This window comes from Protopterus annectens, chromosome 2.part1 (genome assembly GCF_019279795.1).
Source record: "Protopterus annectens isolate FY-2018-M chromosome 2.part1, PAN1.0, whole genome shotgun sequence".
Classification (NCBI taxonomy): Eukaryota; Metazoa; Chordata; order Ceratodontiformes; family Protopteridae; genus Protopterus; species Protopterus annectens.
This window is the reverse complement of record NC_056729.1, coordinates 1,316,258,993-1,316,277,603: the sequence shown is the minus strand read 5'-3', so window position 1 is coordinate 1,316,277,603 and position 18,611 is coordinate 1,316,258,993.

Here is an 18,611-nt window from a genome sequence, read left to right as displayed (position 1 = left end):
TACCTAATAATCTCTGGGTTAGAAAGTCTGACCTTGTAATCTTGACATTCCCTCATGGCAGATAGTTATTGTACTGTGTATTAATCCTTTAAAATAATACAATCTGGAAACAAATTTAACACAAGAATGCAATGCTGCAGGGGACACACTATAATACTGTAGACATCACTATACAGGGTTCAGAACTTAGTGCATACAATATTTCATATTTCCTTCATATCTTTCTTCACAGTTCCACATTCTACTGTTTTGCATACTAGCTGACTCTCAGGACAGCCTCACTTACTTCATGCTATCAATGCCATATTTGCTGTGGTAACCTGTACATTCTATTTCTACAAGAACATACCAGAGTAAACACAACAGTTTGTGGTATACAACTTTATTACAGTGAAATGACAATTTTTTAATGGATATTCTGTGGATCAATATTAGTGTGACAGACGTCATTTATTCATTAGACACAGTACACACTATACCTACTGGAAGTAACAGTGTACTCCTTCTTCTTTATGCCATTATATACTGCAAAATAGATCTGTACTCACCTGCCTGTCGATGCACCCATTTCAATTTATCTGCATGAGCCTCAATGTTACTAGCCCTCTCCACTGCAGCTGTAGAGGAGAGAAACAAACATTATACATACCTGTCTATCACACACTCAGGCTAGAATCTGGTACACCTATATCTGTGATACTTACAAACTGCTGGAGCATGGTTGTCCCAAGCATCTTGGATCCATTGGGCCAAGAGCGCCCCTTCTTCCACTTTAGGTTGGCATAGTGATGCCATACCTGCTCAACAGTTCAAGGAATGCCAGTGACACTGGTGAAGTCACATGCCAGATGGTCCCAGGCCTCTGCTTTATACTGTGAGCCCTGGTGCTGGCCCTGCAGCAGTCTGTCATCATGCTTTGATACGAGGAGCCCAGCCATGACCCTGGACTCCAAAATCCCCCAGAGCTGCGCCCAAAAGCATTAGCCTTCTCCAACACCTGACATAGTTCCTGCACATATCAAGCTACAACAGGTCCTGGCTGTATTCCCACCTGCACAGTTTAAATAAGGCCATATTCCCACCATTTGCTGTCATTGGACCATTTTGAAAATACCAAGCTCAGGTAAGCGGTGCGCAAATCCGCTAAGATGAGTTGAACAGTGCTTAAAGGGGTAAATGCTGAGCACTGCTTAATAGTGCACAAATCCCCTTAGCTGAGCTAACTTCTGCTTAGAAGTTATGTCTAAGCAATGCTTAAACCGGCTAAGTATAGCTGACTGCTGCTTAGTATTGCTCAGTTTTCATTTTAAAGCAATATCATGCTTGTAGATTAATTTATCATTACTAACGTATTATTAATTGTATATGATTTACTTTACATGACATCCCCCTATGTGCTTTCATTACATTACCTTAGGGTGTGACTATACTGTATGGGACACTTGTGTACACATGGGTGATTTCACATGTTATATGCACTCACACTTCCTTTTTAGACCAGCTACACTATCCTGGGTGACAAATATCACTTACTACATAATTTAACATAAAAAATTAATTTTAACAGTGCTTTCCCTTGTAAAAATAGAGTGCCTGTTTTGGTACTTGAACCATGAATGCCTGTATGCAAAGTCAGGACTCTAAACAGTACACTACCTCATCATTGAGGTTTCAGCTATACATTTATATTTTGCTGCTGTGAGATGTTTAAGTAATGCTGAGTAGAGGGCCCAAATAAGCAAACCCGCTCAGCTATGCTTAAACATACTTTAGAATGGAAAAAAAAGGAAATTAAATTAATAAAACCACTTTATTTACATTTATCAATGCTCCTTGTCAGTCACAGTAAGGGCAATTGTAAGGAGACAAATAGGGACAGATTTTAAATATTGCTCTTACAAACTTAGAAAGTTGATAGAATAATGGGTTTTGCATTAGCATGACTTTTACAAAGGATATGGAGTCTTAAACTCATATGTTTGTCATTATTTAATGACTCCAGTCCTCTGTTATTTGCCAGGTAGGAACATATATTTGGGGGAACACACCAATAATATGAGGCAGAGGCAGACACCTGGACATTCTGTGAAAACCCGTATAGTTAAGAGACATGGCCGTACGGCACTATGACAATACAGGGGATGTGTGACAGTACCTGTCACACACCCACTGCATTGCTTCCTATCTAAACTTCCTGCTTTCAGTGTCCACAGACACTGAAAGCACTTGGAAAGTGCTGTACAGCATTCATGATCTACTATATATTTCAGTGTCTGCGGACACTGTTTTACTATGTTAGCGAGAGTGCAGGGGGTGTGTTAGATGTGCAGGCACTACTTAAACAAGCCCCCTGCACTCAGTAGTGTTCATGTTCACTTAGCCTTAGCAGTATTAAGCCTTCATGAATATGCAAGGTGCAATGCTGTTAAAGCTATGCGGAAATGGACATGGTTCACTCAGTGCAGGAATAGCACTATTCCTGTACGGAGTACATTGAATCCTGGGGAACATTAATTGCATGCATGTCATTCATGACAGTGTGGATTGTGCTATATATATCTATATATATATATATATATATATATATATATATATATATATATATATATATATATGCCATACGCACCAGTCAACTAGCCTGTATTGCTCATAATGTTGCATATAGGTATAGCAGTGTCTCTCCTAAAACCTCCAGCAGATGTTACAATGCCAGGACAGTGTACATGCTTACCCTCATAGAGTGTGGCTGTATGTACCATAATAGTTGTTCAAGGTGTGTGTGTGTGTGTGTGTGTGTGTGTGTGTGTGTGTGTGTGTGTGTGTGTGTGTGTGTGTGTGGGTGCAGACTCATCACTTATCACTCTAAATCAGACACATGGGATTGCTGGTGGTATTATTCTGATATTGTCCATGATTGTGGTTGGTTCATTTAATGTTTTCCATGAACCTTTACCTGTGTTCCACTTGCTAGAGACCTCTGCTAAGATTACACTCATATTCAGGTATATCAGTTTGCACAGCTTCACATTATGCACCCTACCCCAATTGCATGTCAGATACCTGCTAGATGCCCTTTGTATTATTCATGTAAGGATGTTTCTGTCACACAGACATCCTCCCTATTTTATGTCACCTTGTGTGACAGTCACATACAACACATTTTCACTGTAGAGTTACTATTGTACCATATATATATGAGATTGGTGTTGCTGCTACAACCATCTTCCACTGACATGCCCTCATCTGCTGAACATTAGGATGTTTCACCTGTCCTCTTTCTCTGTGTTCATTCCTACAAGTCATCTGTACATCCCTATTTAATGCACACACTTCTCAGAGTGTTTATTTTACATAGCAATCCATGTACCATTACAGATCATTTACACAGCTTCAGTACAGAATGCCAGGAATGGGATATCACAATACTCTGCACTGTAGATACACTGTCTTGTACTGTGTTTGGACCATATACTTTGCATTGATACCTCTCAAATGTCGAGCTATTCCCAGGATTTCCAGAAATTTGTGGTTTTCTGCCATGTCACTGGAATGATCTCAGAACTAATGTGACTCAGTATTACATATATCTAAGTTCATATCTCTCAACTGTCCTGATTTTTGCAGAATGTCCAGGTTTTGTCTCATATTTTTGATATTTTCCTCATAATATATTGGTTTTCTGGCAACTCATTGGCATGACATTGCAGACTTAAGTCAGAAAACATTGACAGATGTTTGAGTTTCAAACTTCATGCTCTTCAAAAAATTCATGCTATTGTAAAACTTATTATACTATCAGCTTTCTACATTTGTAAGAGCAATATTAAAATATGTCCCTATTTTTGGCACCTTGTCCCCCCATTATTTACAGCTTTGTGCAGATTTCTTGCTCTAAGAAGTTGGGAGATATATTTGAGTTTCATTCTATTGGATTTTTATGTGACATCTATGTCATATATGTCCCTATTTTTGGTTAATTGTCCCTGCATTATGTTGCCCTTTGTGCAGATGTGTTGAACTAACAGATTGAGAGCTATCTGTGAAGCCCTGGTGATTAATGTGGCATTCCGTGGAAAGCCGTGGACCTTACATGCTCTGATTTAAACAGAATTGTTATCCATGTTCACTTACATAGTTTCCTCGCTAGCAACACTGTTGCAAGTCACAAAACCTTTCTTAGACGTACCAAGTGGCATGAATATACATTGTGCAATAGTGCGCACTGCTGCTTCTCATGCACTACCGTGCACACATGTATACTCCATGAAGGCCTTGCATGGAGCCTACATGGAGTGTATTGAATCCTGGGGTTTGTCTTTTTCACATTGATATATGGAGCTTTTTCACCCTGAGCCTCTCCCAAAAAAGGTGGTTTAGCTTTTGCTGATCTAATTGTACTATAAAGTAATTATAAATAAATGTCAATAACATCCCTTCTGAATGCAAATCATTCACCAAACCTAGTTAATCACAGAAGTTTTTCAGTAATTATTTCTACCAGCTCTATACTTTCAGGGAGGTGGTAACTGTGGTACTTGAACTATAATTAGTAAGTTTTCATCTTATTACTTGGACAGTCCTGACTCTCAGGTAGCATTTGAACCCCCATGACTGTTGCTCTATGAATTAATCACAGTGACAATTCCATGTGTTTGAAGACCAAGTTTCCTTATATGGAGTGATTCAAATGAATAGCCAACTTCTGCGTGTAACTAAACAAATGTGCACCATGTCATAGATACAACTTATTTTTTTACTTTGTTGTGTCAGGAATATTTGTGAAAAATATTGGACTAGATTTAGAAAAAGCAGTTATATGACTGTGTAAGGGCCAAATAATGCAGATGAACTTGCACAATGTCTCCTGAAGCTGATTAACTAAGCAGTAGGGGTGATGCTGCATAACAGGCATAAACTAAAGATTTTTTTTTCTGGTGAAAACATGTATTCATGTTAATAGGTTCATAGGTGTGTACTAGGCTAATGGCCCTGAGGCCTTTACAAGCCTAGCCATAGGATTACCCTGGCATAGTGCCACATGACCTTAGTTTCCAGTGCCTCTGTTGAGTACAGCCACTGGAGTTATCCCTAAGATGAATTTTCTGTTTCCCATCCACTCATCAAGATTTCTCTTGAAGAGGGTCAGCAAGATGCTCTGCTTGACATGTATGGTAAGTCTGTTCCATAGCATGGGCAGTCTATGGGTTATGAACTTGTCCCCCCAGCATATTCTGTTAATTGTGGTAATGAGGTTGAAGTCTCTGGAGTGTGTGGTGTGGAGGGATTGGTAATTCTTTAGACGTAGCTATTCTAACAGAGCTGGGTCAGACATGGCTTTGTAAGTCAAGAAGAGATTGCCTCAAAGTAAGGGATATGAGACAGAGACTAGCTGGAATTTTTTGAGTCTGTTCATATAGGACATGTGTTTAAAGCCTAGGATCTTCTTTGTGAGGTACTTTTGCGGACTCTCCAGTTGTTGCAGGTGTCTAGTGAGGTACATGCCAAATGAGGCATTGTACCCAATGATTGGCCGAATGAAGGAAGAGTAGAGAGAGACAATGACTTATTTCTTCCTGGATCCAAAACCCTTAGTAATGAGATGTACCACATAGAAAGACTTTCTGACCACAGCGGCAATGTGGTGATCAAAAGAGAGGTTGCTGTCATCCTGTGTTCCCAGGTCTCTTATAATGCCTTCTGTGTTCAGTGGACTACCATCAATGTGGTAATTCATGGGCACCAGGTTTTTTCCAAAGGGAATGATGACACATTTTTTGATATTGAGCTTAAGGCCATGGTTCTGACACCAGTCATTGGTCTCAGTGAGGGCAATCTGTAGGATGTCAACATCACTTGGGGAGTTAATAATAGCTCCTGACTTACAATCATCTGCGAACTTGGACAACCAAAGTCTCTTCATGTTGGCCTAGACTTCTGAGAATTAGATACCAAACAGGAGAGGACCCAGGACCAACCCTATGGGACTACACTCGTGACTAGTCAGCAGTCTGACTTGGAGTCAGCTACTTTCACACTGTGGATTCTATCTGTGAGCCAGTTTGCAACCAACCTAGTGATATAGGGGTTGATGCCAAGCTTAGTGATTTTTCTGATTCCAGAGTGGGGAATGGTATCAAAAGCCTTGGCCAGATCAAGGTAGGCTGTATGAACCACCTTGCCTTCATCCACAGCTCTGGTGACTGACTCAAAGAAGTCAACCAAGTTGAGCAGACATGATCTACCCTTCACAAAACCAATCTGTGTGGGATCCAGAGTTTGGAGATTCCCTATATCCTTGTTTATTAGGTCCATGATGATGTGTTCCATAGCTTTGCATATCAGACTTGTCAGGCTAATAGGGCGATAGTTCCCAGGGGTCTGTAGTCACTCCTCCTTTGTGGAATGGGATGACTGTAGCAGTGCACCATTCGGTAGGGACAAAGCTTGAGATGAGACTGTGATTGAACAGGACACACAGGTGAGGTGCCAGTTCACTCTGTAGTTCATGTAGAACACAACCAGGGACATTGTCAGGTCCCATAGAAGCTGTATTCTTGGCCTTGGACAGTGCTGTTTTAACCCTGTGCAGCAGTAATACTGGGTGCCTGGCAATCTACTGATATTGTGGTTGGTCCTTGGGGGGAGGGGTAAAGTTGGCAGTAAATCTGTCGGCCAGTATACTGGCAATATCTGTTGGCTTGATATAGGAGGTGCCATTGTGCAGTAGCTCAGAGCAAATCTGGATATTGCCATGGAGATTCTTTACATAACTATAGAAGACCTTGTAGTTGTCTTTACTAGCTGCTGTAATGACTGAGAAATAGCTATTGTACTGCCTTATAAGCCCAGTGATGTGCATATAGCATGCCAATAACATCCATTCATGCATCCAACATTTCACATCTACAAGTACAGCTGATATCCTAGCTAATGACTAAACAGCAAACTCTCTGTCAAGTTTTAGTTAAACATGGGAAGAAACTGGGCAAAGAAAATGGCATGGAGAAGCAAGAGTATATTTTTATGGTACAAATGACAATGTTTTTATAGTTTTATGAAGGGGAATAGCAGGAGATAGCAAGTATAAGTTTAGACTGGGGCAGGAGGTAAACACAAAAGACATACAAAGACAATATTGGAGCTGATAACACAAACGGGGCAATACAAATAAGAAATGCAGGCAGACAGAGGTAAGATAGTGGACTGGAATACAAACTGTGGAGTATAATGACACACAAGGGCAGGGTACACCATGATGGAGGATAGGGTAGGTGCCAACTGACTACCACACTTCACAGTCAGACCCCCATCATGAGGTTAGTCATGTCTGTAGCCAGCTTCATGGATAGGCCTAGTCAGTCACTGCTTGCTCACTAGTCAGGACCAGGCAGATGTGTGACTCTTTTACATGAGAATGCATTTTAGGATGCCAGTACTAGTGTTCAGCTGCAGATCCAACAGGGCCATTAGCAGACTTTCCAATTTGTGCAGGGTGGTATACTAGAACCTATCAGTAGCAGCTCAGATGGGAATCCTGCATCCCCACTAGAGACAGACCAATAGAGGGCATTAGGAAATACTCCATTTTACCTACTGCTGAATGGCCTATACCACCTTGCAAAGTGGCTGACCTGTAGACAACTGGTTAACCAGCTGGTAAGGACAAGGCGGGTGCACAATGTGATGGCCATTTCCATACCACACCAATGGCTCTGGTCCACATTGCATAAATGAAGAACATAAATGGACAGACACAAACCACCAGAAGACAACCTAAGAAAACAGGTGGCAGCACGGTCCCTGATGGAGTAAATGTTGTTTGCCCCTGATAGAGGAGTAAATGTTATTAAGTATAAAATTAGCAAAAAAAAAAAGAGAGAGAGAGAGAGAGAGAGAGAGAGAGAGAGATCAGACAAAAGCAGTGTGTCAGTGCTAAAGGTCATCTAAAACGTCCCCCCATATGTAAGGCATGTAATTGGGGCACATGCAAACAGTGTGACTGCAAGGAGCTATGATGTTGAGCTGAACAACCCCATGAATCAGAAGAGACTGTCCCATAGGAACTTGCCATCAAGTGGCATAAAAGGCCAAACAGTTACTGCCTTGCATGATACCACAGAGACCATGGCAGTTAGACAGCAGAACAGATGTCCAAAAGTAATACACGTGGCACTTTGTGAACTGCTGCTATTAACATACTATAACATGGTGCAGCCAATATAAAGTGTCACGTGATAGCCTCCCAGATGCAAGCCCACAGTATGTCACAATTGGCAGAGGCAAGAAAGCTGACATGGGCTGTAGAAGAGTAAGGCATGGCAGACTGACCAGATCACTGGGTTGTAATTGCAGGGATACAGCTTTGCTCATGGAACTGAATAAAAGTAAGCAACCAGGTTCAAAGTAGACAACCAGTAATGTTTAAAACCAGCCTGGATGACCACTTGAGTGACTACAGGTTTCACCAGGGATATGTGGAGGACAAGTGCTTAGGTGAGGGCATTATTAATCTCATAGTGTTGGGTGATGTGGTTTGCTTCTTAATGGTCTTTTTGGCTGAATATTTAGTTAAACCTATGAATCTATAGGTGGCACCTTGATTAGTGGTGGAGCTCCTACTTTCAGTCCAGTAAGCATTATCATGCCACGAGTGGGAATCCTGATTGCAAGATGATAAGTGAAACAGTTCAGCCTGCATTGACAAGTTATTTTACACATAATGCAAAGCAAAGTCGCATGCAGTAGTTAAATTAATTAACAGCAATGTAAATGTGAAAAGTGAAGCACCTGCCTAAAAAAGTATACACTATAACATTAACACACCCTGATGTCTGGACAGTCTGACTTGCCTCTGCTCACAATGCAGATAATTATCATCTATTTTACCAGGTACTGAAAGACAGAAAAGAAAAAAAGTATTATGTCGATGCACCACAAGTTTTGCAAATAGCTGAACAAGAATACCTTCCTCTTTACAAATAACCACAATTCACTAATGTTTTGAACTTTGGATACCTCTGTCTAAATATATATATATATATATATATATATATATATATATATATATGTAGATAGATAGATATACATACACTGCTCTGCAAAGTGTGTGATGGCATCTCTTACTATCCTGCCAAAGTAATATTGGGCCTCTACTTTGTGGGCTCCTCAAAGTAGTTCTTCATTATCTGGGTGGGAGATTGGCATAATGGTTAAGGTGCTTTTCTTAGAAACACAAGGTACAGGGTTTGATTCTGACATGGGGTAATTGGCTAGGCTTAAAATGGCCCATAAGGGCAGTTAACCTAGTAATAACCTATGAATCAACTTCCAGTGGGGTCTATGCAAGGAATGCAGAAATATTTAAATTTTTCACTTGCATCACACGGGAGACAATCAGTCCATTCAGAAGCCATGGCTTCTTCATAGGTCGGTAATAGTAGCAGATCTGTATTGATGCTTTTGTCATGTAATATGCATTGATGTTTATCATGGTAGCATGATGAAACCCAGTGTCAGCATATCGTAGTGATTGAGGAAGGGCAACTGCCTAAAGATATAGGCCCCTTACAGACTAGGTTGTCATCTATGATTGTGGCACAGCACTCCTTAATTATGAAACCTGTGGCCATGTAGTGGTCAGAGACCATTCATGTACTCACTCATGCAATGTCACAAACTTCATTGCAAGACATTAGTAGGCTAGAGCATCATTGTGCAATCTAGGACTTAAACACATTGCATTACTGTGCAAAATCCGTGTGATTTGCTATGTCAATGCCTCAACAGTAAACATACTTCCCTTTCATGATGGAAGCCCAAATGACTCTAGGATCTATTCCTACACCCCAATGCTTGGATTCCTTTTGTAATACTGACATTGCATTGCTATAGCTTCTTAAACCAAGGCCCATCTGTTTGAGTTGCTGGTAGCTCAAACAGAAGTAAAGCATCCCATGGCACTTATCAAAAGGAGAAGGAGTACTTTATTTAAAAAGCAAAAGACTTTTACTGCTACTTCAGATGCACAAACATTACAAGAATAAAACAGTTGCTATTTGTGTATCGTTTATACTGTTTTGAACCATATTCCCCTAACTGTTTTCCTCTTAACTGTTTTTCAGTTTACTTAATATTAAAGAATAGTCCCAGAATTTTATATAGTTAGTTATTCATCATATCTAACAATCCAAAGTATCCAACTAACACAAATTAGAATTGTATGATAGATTTCTCTTTGTTATCTATACATATTAAAGTATGTTCTAAATATCAAAGCCTCTAATGTCATAGTCTTAAGCCTAGTTAATGAAAAAGTAGATGTAATAATATTCCAGAATTGCTGCATCTTTGCACAAGAAGAGCTGCTCCATTGTTTCTTTACAATGGCATAAAAGACAAAGACATTATTCTTTAATACGTTTATATTACATTAAACCTTTAACTGCTAACATACCCAGCATCAGTCTCCATAGCAAATCTTGCATTTCATATATGACAGCAAAGAACTGACATTCAGTAATCATTTTCTGTATATTTGTAGCCTGAGTAGCCCATAGTCTAATATAATAAAATCTGTTATTTATAGATTTGTTTCACAAATTCCTATGAGAGAAAATATGTTTAAGGTCACTTAACCACACATCGCTGTCAGGTCACCCCTGAAAAGTGACTGTGTGTTCAGTGGGTCTACCTGGTTAACAATTATTATTATTATTATTATTATTATTATTATTATTATTATTATTATTATTATTATTATTATTATTATTATTATTATTATTATTATCTTACATTTTTGGCAAAGGCAGTATTCCAGACAGTACTATATCTAACCCATAAGCAATGGCGGTCCAGTGGTAGCATTGTCGCCTCACAGCAAGAGGTTCTCTCGTTTGATTCTCAGCTGGAGTGCCTTCTGTGTGGAGTCTGCATGTCCTCCCCGTGGTCGAGTGGTGTTGACATGTGTGAATAGGTGTGCCTTTGTTGAAGGTTGGGCATTGGGCTGGCAAATCGGCACCATAAAAATTGACTGCCAATCATTGGCAGACCGGAGTTCCGCTCTGGCGAACCTTAACCGGGAAAAGCCGAAAGAAAAACAAAACTTTATCTAACCCATAACAATTTACCTAATATATGGGTATCTTTCAGTAATATTTCCATAATACCCAATAGAAATGTGATGAATCAAGAAACACAACTGGCTTATACATGCCTAATCCACCATCAGCAATCTTGCAATACACAATACCTCTTTCTATGGGAATTAACATGCATCCCCATAAGAAATTAAAAAAATATTTCTTGCAAGCGTTTCTCTCTTTCCCTTAGAAAAATGATACAGATTTGCTACACACTTTTTTACAATATGATAAGGAAAATACTTTCCACTGAAAGACTCATTTATTTATTTATTTATTATGGGCAGTCCCTTTTTCCTTCACCTAGTTTTATCCCTTAGCTTGAAGCTCATAGCTTTTCTCTGCCATAATTCTCTATAAATGAGACCAACCCCATCCCTTGCTTACTCTTGCCATTTAGTCTATTGCTACTTATATTTTGTCCACTTCAATGGGGCTATATGTTTAGTGTGTATCTATGAAATCTGCTGATAAGTGAAACACTCATGTTCTGTAACCCCAAATTCTGAATGGATCAGCTAAAAGTCCTTTATCTTAACTTAAGGGTTATTTCTTAAGATCTGATCTTATTACCATATCTATCTCTTTGGGCATCCAGCACTTTAACCTCACTAGACTAATTAATGATCTAACTCAGTGCTGTTGCCAGATAACATCATTGGGTCCCTTCCCCATAGAAAAATCCCTTCTTTCAAGTCTTTCCTTATAGATTTGTGTCTACCAGCCTGGTGGAAAATTAGAGTAGAGTAAATTTCAGTTGAGTTGTACTCCAAATCAGCCCAATACTGTACAATTAAAAAACTTTTGTGTATGTCCCAGTATGTGATGTGTTGAGGAGACTGTAATATTCTGGTCGACGTATATTATGTAGGGTGATAGTGCCACTTAAATTGCCTTTATTTTTACAGATAAGGTGCCGGATTCACAAAGGCTTGTACGGAGTCTAAGAGTAGAGTAAGACTCCATGCAGCCAACATGTCCGCTGAGTGATCCAGGAAGAGCGGGTAGGGGCGTGTAACAGAGCTCCTTAAACTAGTCTTACATGGACAGGGCTTGGATATGCAAATTACCTCAATTGCATGCGAAAGCTATGCAAATGAGGTAAATTTGAGATTCAGGAAACCAAAACCTGTCCGAGTAGGAGTAGTGTTATTTGCAGAAATGTACTCAGTTGACAACTGAGTACAGTTCTGCAAATAGCAAAACGGAGCCATGACAGCTCCAAAAAAGGATGCATTTACAGGAGGAAGCATGCCAATGGCCAAAAATACGGCCATTGGCAATGTGAAGTGATGCAAAATAAAAATAAAACAACTTTTTTTTTTTCATCCCGATGTCTGGGGTTTAAGCCTAGCGCAGCGCTGAGCAAACGCACTGTGCCCTAAAAACCAGAAAATCAATAAATAAGATCCACAAATGTGGACTTTATAGCTGATATGAATTTACAATGCAAGTGAATGGAAGGCTGAAGACAACATGGCCACCGAGTAGAGGTTGCTAAGCGGGGAAGCTCAGTCTAAGAGATGTAACCAAGCATTAGTAGGCAATCCCATGCAAATGAGTTTTAGGATAGTGAATCGCAAGTTTACATAGCAAATGAGCACAGTCAATGGAGTGTAGGAGTAGGATAAGGGGAGTAACAGAGTAGAAGATAGGTGACATCATGAGGGGTGCATGTATGAAAGAAGTGAAGCTCATTGGAGCTGAGTTGCATGTGTCAGGTGACATTTACATATCATTGAAAGAGGTGTGTCAACAGGTAGGCTAGGTAAAGTAAAGAAATTGAAGGTGCATGCCGTGGATAACACCAAAGTTTCTTGCTGAGCGTGCATGCGCGAGTGTGCACGCCAGTAAACCCGAGTAAGACAGTGTGCATGCTTGTAAGCGTGTGTGCGTGCGTGTAAGCCAGAGTAAGCATATGTAAGACTGTGTAAACAGTTGTAAGCGGGTTTGCGCTGGTGTGCGCGCGTTTTAACAAGAATAAGCAAGTTTTAGTCCTTTTAAGCAAGTGTGCGTGTGTGTTAGTGGGTGTGCTTGTGTTTGTGCGGTGCTCCCCCCCTGAGGAAACAGAAAGGAAAAAGGAAGCACACCAGATAGTAGGAAGTTACCAGGGAGTACTAGCAGAGCTAGCAGGTAAAAACAATCAGAATCAGGCAATTACACAGGCAGTACAGTAGCCCAGCTCATCCCCAGCACTTATAGGTTCATAGGTTCATAGGTAAATACTAGGCTATCTGCCCTAGGGCATTTATAAGCCTAGCCAGACTGTATTTGGCTTCCACCTCCCTATTAGATTAGCCTACTGTGCCTCTGTAAAGTAGGTCACAGAATGTACCCTTTTAAGATTAGTTTACTGTGCCTCTGTCTAGCAGTGACACAGAAGAAATCCCAGGGGTGAATTTGCGATTTCCCATCCACGCGTCAAGATTTCGCTTGAAGAGGGTTAGCTAGAGGCTATGTCTAACATAAATTGGGATTGGGAGCCTCTGGAAAATGAATCTGTCCCTCCAGCATGTCCTATTTATTTTTGTGCTGAGGTTTAAGTCCCTGGAGTGTGTAGCTATAAGGGACTTGTATTTTTTGAGGTGGAGCATGTCCATTAATTCTGGCCTTTGATGATTTTAGGAGGGATCGAAGTTTCTTGCTAATACTGATCAGAGATGCCTTCCCTTTTTGGGATTTTGCTCTGTCATGTAGTAGTTTCCTCCTTCTGTTGTATAGCTTATTTATGGCCGGGGTCCACCAGACCGGTCTCCTGTTTTTGGAGGAGTGAGTCTTGGTTTTATTTGGGATAGCACGATCCATGCATTCCTGCAGGTGCTCATAGAATGCATTTGTAAAGGATTCTGTGGATCGGGCTGTATTATCCTCTGGCCCAGGGGCTTTGAAGGATTCCACTTCAGTCTTGAGAAGTGCAAAGTTAGCTTTTGAGAAATTCTTTACAGTGATTTCCTTGGCTGGGGGTGGGGACGGGATATGGATTTCCAGGGAAATTTGTTTATGGCCTGATGTTACCAATGAGGGGTTTACCTCTGGTGTGGAACATAGAGTCCCCATGTTGGTGATGACCAGGTCCAATATGTTGTTCCCTCTTGTGGGAGTGGTGACTAGTTGTTCCATTGCGTTAGAGTTGATAAATTCAAGGAACCGTTGGGTGAGGATGTTTGGGCTTGAGTAGTTTTCCCAGTCAATGTTTGGGTAGTTGAAGTCACCCAATAGCATAGTGTTTGGAGAGACCTTCATATTCTCCAGTGTTCTCAGGAATGCCAAGTGGGGTTCCTGTAATAGGGAGGGTGTTCTGTAGCAGGCTACAAACTGAAAGGCAGTTTTGCCCTCTGTTAGTTACACATGGATGGTTTCCGATGCTTCGTGCAGTGCCACTAACCTGGAGGTGTAGGTATCTTTGATGAATATAGATACTCCCCCTCCTTTTGTGCTTCGGTCTGAGTTTTGGGGCCAAAACGCATGGTATGAGTTATAACCTGGTAGTGCTGGGGTGCTCTCAGGAGCCTTGAATCAAGTTTCTGTTACTGCACAGACATTGATTTTCTCCATACTGAGGAGAGCCTTGAGTGTGTGCATCTTGAGATTTAGACTTCTGGCATTGAGTAGCATTATCTTTAGTTTTCTTATCTTTGGGTTGTCTATGTAGGTGGGTTTGTCCTTTGAGCATTGCCTAAAAAGGCACTATGGGGCTGGCAAGAGCCTTGGCCAGTATACGAAAGCCTAAGCGTGACAGGTGCAAGCCATCCCTAGCAAAGCAACGTGGCTTGTCGAGCATGTCATCCCAGGCTGACAGACACTGGATCCCCTTTGAATGACACCAATACTTTAGCCAATTGTTGAAACTGATCATTTTGTCTTTATAGTGTGGCATCATTCTTGGTGAGGGCAAGATGCTACTCAAGGTCAGGTTCATACCAGCCTGGGCTACATGGTCAGAGAGCTCCTCTATGTCTCTTTTAATGTAGTCCAGGGAGGTACATCTCAGGTCATTTACACCAGCATGGACAATGATGGAGTCATATTTGTACTTGCTTTGGAGTGACCTGAGTGCTTGCATTATGTGTCAGATCCTGGCACCTGACAGGCAGCTTACAGTGACCTTCTCCTTGTTCAGTCTGGTGAGCAGGACGTCAGTGTGCCGGACAATAGAGTCCCCTTTAACAAGTGTATTTGGTGTGTTGTTTGGCCTTAAGGGCTGTGACTGTGAGGCACACTGATTTTGTGAGATATGTGATTCATGGGTATTGTTGAGGGGTGGCTGTTGCTTGGATATCTGCTTAGGAGGTCTTTGCTGTTTAGGCAGATTTTTATTTAGAGCCTCCAAGTATGTTTTTGTGTGTTTATGTGTTGGGTATGCAGATGCAATAGGTCTGTGTGAGACTGGATTTGTGGTGTGGGTGGTTACCTTTTCCTCCTGACTGACTGTGCCAGTCTTGGGTTGAGAGAACTCTGCCTCCAGTTATGCTGTGTAATTGCATCTCTCACATGTATTAGAGTTTGTTGGAAGGAGGAGAGGGTTGTTTGTGTACATAAGGCAATTGTAACATTGCCTCAAAATTCCCAGATTCACCAGCTGGACTGGAGAGTATCCTTGAAACTGACCCTTGGACATACCAGATTAGTATAGGGAACTATTTTTTTACTGATCAGATTAGGGAAGGGAACTGATTTTTCATTTGATCAGGAAGGACCAATCGGGAGCCTAATACTTATGAGAAGTCAAGGAGGGTGTAGTGCTTTAGTTAGTTAGTGTTTCCTTATAAGAGCTGAGCAAGTGCAGGGATTTAGAAAGAGAATAGAGTGATTACTTTGAGAGTTTGAACAGTTCTAAGGGAAAAAAGTAAAGAGCAGACTTTGTGGAGCCTGGAATAGTTTAAACCTGTTTAGGCGGCGCTGCTCGACGCTGCTCAATGCGCAAAACCGTGCAAAAAGAGAGTTGTAGGGTTTTAAGACAGACAGATCAAGGAGTTTAGAATTGACCCAAAATGGCCAATAAAACTAAAGCTTCTAGGTAGTAACCACTCCTCCAGGGACAGGCAGGCTGTTCAGTGTTAACCACTCCCACTGGTGAACACAGAGACTTCCCTTTAGCCCAAGCAAGCACTGGCCTTCTAGAAACTTCCAAACAGTTCAGAACAGCAAATCTGTAACTGAACTTTCTTAACTTTCAGAAAGTGGGGAAAAAAGCAAGATTTTTTTGTTTTCCTTTTTGTTGTAGTTTAAAGGTAGCAGAGATATGCAAGCAGCAAAATAATCACAACAGTGCAATAAATGACCTCACACTTGAGTGCTAGGCCAAAATCAGGTAAAATGCAGTTTTTAGAGAAAAAAAAACTATTTTAAATTAAGTGCAACAAAGGAAATGCAGTAAACAGGCTCTAGATGTGTTCCAAGTACTGTTACTGTTACAGATATAAACTTTAGCAAGCCGGAAAATGTCAAAAAGTAGGCAGCAAAGCAGTAAAACTTAACAAAAAATCAGAAGAAAATACTTAAAATCACAAAAGTGGCTCCTTTTCTTCTCTCAGCATTTTCTCCCCTTGGCAGGTGCTTCAGCAACAACTAGCAAGCCTGAAAAGATGCCAAAACCATGAGGCAGCCGGGTTTTAAGAGAGACAGAACAAGGAGTTTAGAATTGACCCAAAATGGCCATTAAAACTACAGCTTCTAGGTAGTACCCACTCCTCCAGGGACAGGCAGGCTGTTCAGAGTTAACCACTCCCACTGGTGAACACAGAGACTTCCCTTTAGCCCAAGCAAGCACTGGCCTTCTAGAAACTTCTAAACAGTTCAGAACAGCAATTCTGTAACTGAACTTTCTTAACTTTCAGAAAGTGGGAAAAAAGCAAGATTTGTTTTTTTTTTTTTTTTGTCGTAGTTTAAAGGTAGCAGAGATACACAAGCAGCAAAATAATCACAACAGTGCAATAAATGGCCCCACACTTCAGTGCTAGGCCAAAATCAGGTAAAATGCAGTTTTTAGAGAAAAAAAACGATTTTAAATTAAGTGCAACACAGGAAATGCAGTAAACAGGCTCTAGATGTGTTCCAAGTACTGTTACTGCTACAGATATAAACTTTAGCAAGCCGGAAAATGCCAAAAAGTAGGCGGCAAAGCAGTAAAACTCAACAAAAAATCAAAAGAAAAACTCTGCAAACAACAATCCATTATGTTTCTCTCAAGAGACATTGCAACACTGCAGTAAGCTAATAGAAGTGAAAACTGAAAAAGCTTCACTGAGACAAAGAAATGTTAGGGGCTGCCATTGCTGTTATACGGTGATATATGCAACATGCTGAGGGTGGTGATAATGCAAATGCTGCTTGACAGCCCACAGTGAGGAGACGGAGAAGAGTGTACAGGCCCAGGGTAACCTACCAGGGGCTACATGAGCTGGAGATAGTAGAGCGCTATAGAGTGGATAGAGACCTCATGCAGCAAATTGTTGACCTGTGCAGGCCATGCCTCACACACAGAACCAACAGAGGGGAACCCATTCCAGTGGAAACCAAGGTATGTGCTGACCTAAGAATATTAGCAACAGGTACCTTCCAGAGACAAACTGGTGATATGATGGGGATGTCACAGGCATCAGCATCCAGGATACTGCACCAGTTCCTGGATGCCATGTCAGCACATGTCGGTGATCATGTATATTCCCCCAATTCCCATGAGGAATTGGCCAGCCATATGCATCACTTCCAGCAAATAGCAGAATACCCTGAGGTAGTGGGTGCAATAGACTGCACGCACATTTGCATCAAAGCACCAGCCGATGAGCGGGGTAGGGTCTACTTCAAACGCAAGGGCTTCCCCTCCATCAACTGCCAGGTCATGTGTGATGCCCAGGGCATAATACTGAATGTGTGTGCTGGCTGCCCTGGAAGCTACCACAATTCCCATATCTGGCATCTGACGCAGCTGTACCAGAAATTTGCCAACAGGTGGTTATTCCACATGGTCACCTAGTGGGGGATGCTGGCTATGCACTGGAGCCGTGGCTGATGACACCCATCAGAAATGCACACACACCTGAACAGGAACGCCATAATGAGGCACACGCACAAACACGAAATGTAATTGAGCGTGTGTTTGGGCTGCTCAAGGCATGGTTCCAGTGCCTGGACACATCTGGTGGAGTCTTGCAATACTCACCAACTACATGTACCCAAATTGTCTGGTATGTGCTATGCTACATAATATGATCCTGCGAAAACAGCTGCAGCAGGACCAGCATAGGCCTGGGCCAAACATCCCCCCACCATTGCCAAGGCCATCACAGACAGAGTGTGACTCGGAGGAGGAACAACCTGAGCCTGCCCCAGTAGGCAGAAGGAGGCATGCCCAGTATACTTTGGCCTTGGCAATGAGGCAACGTATAGCACATACACTGGCTCAGTAGGAACCCTGGAAATGATACCTCTCTCTGACTCGCACATATAGTAAAAGGGATGCCTAAGTTGACA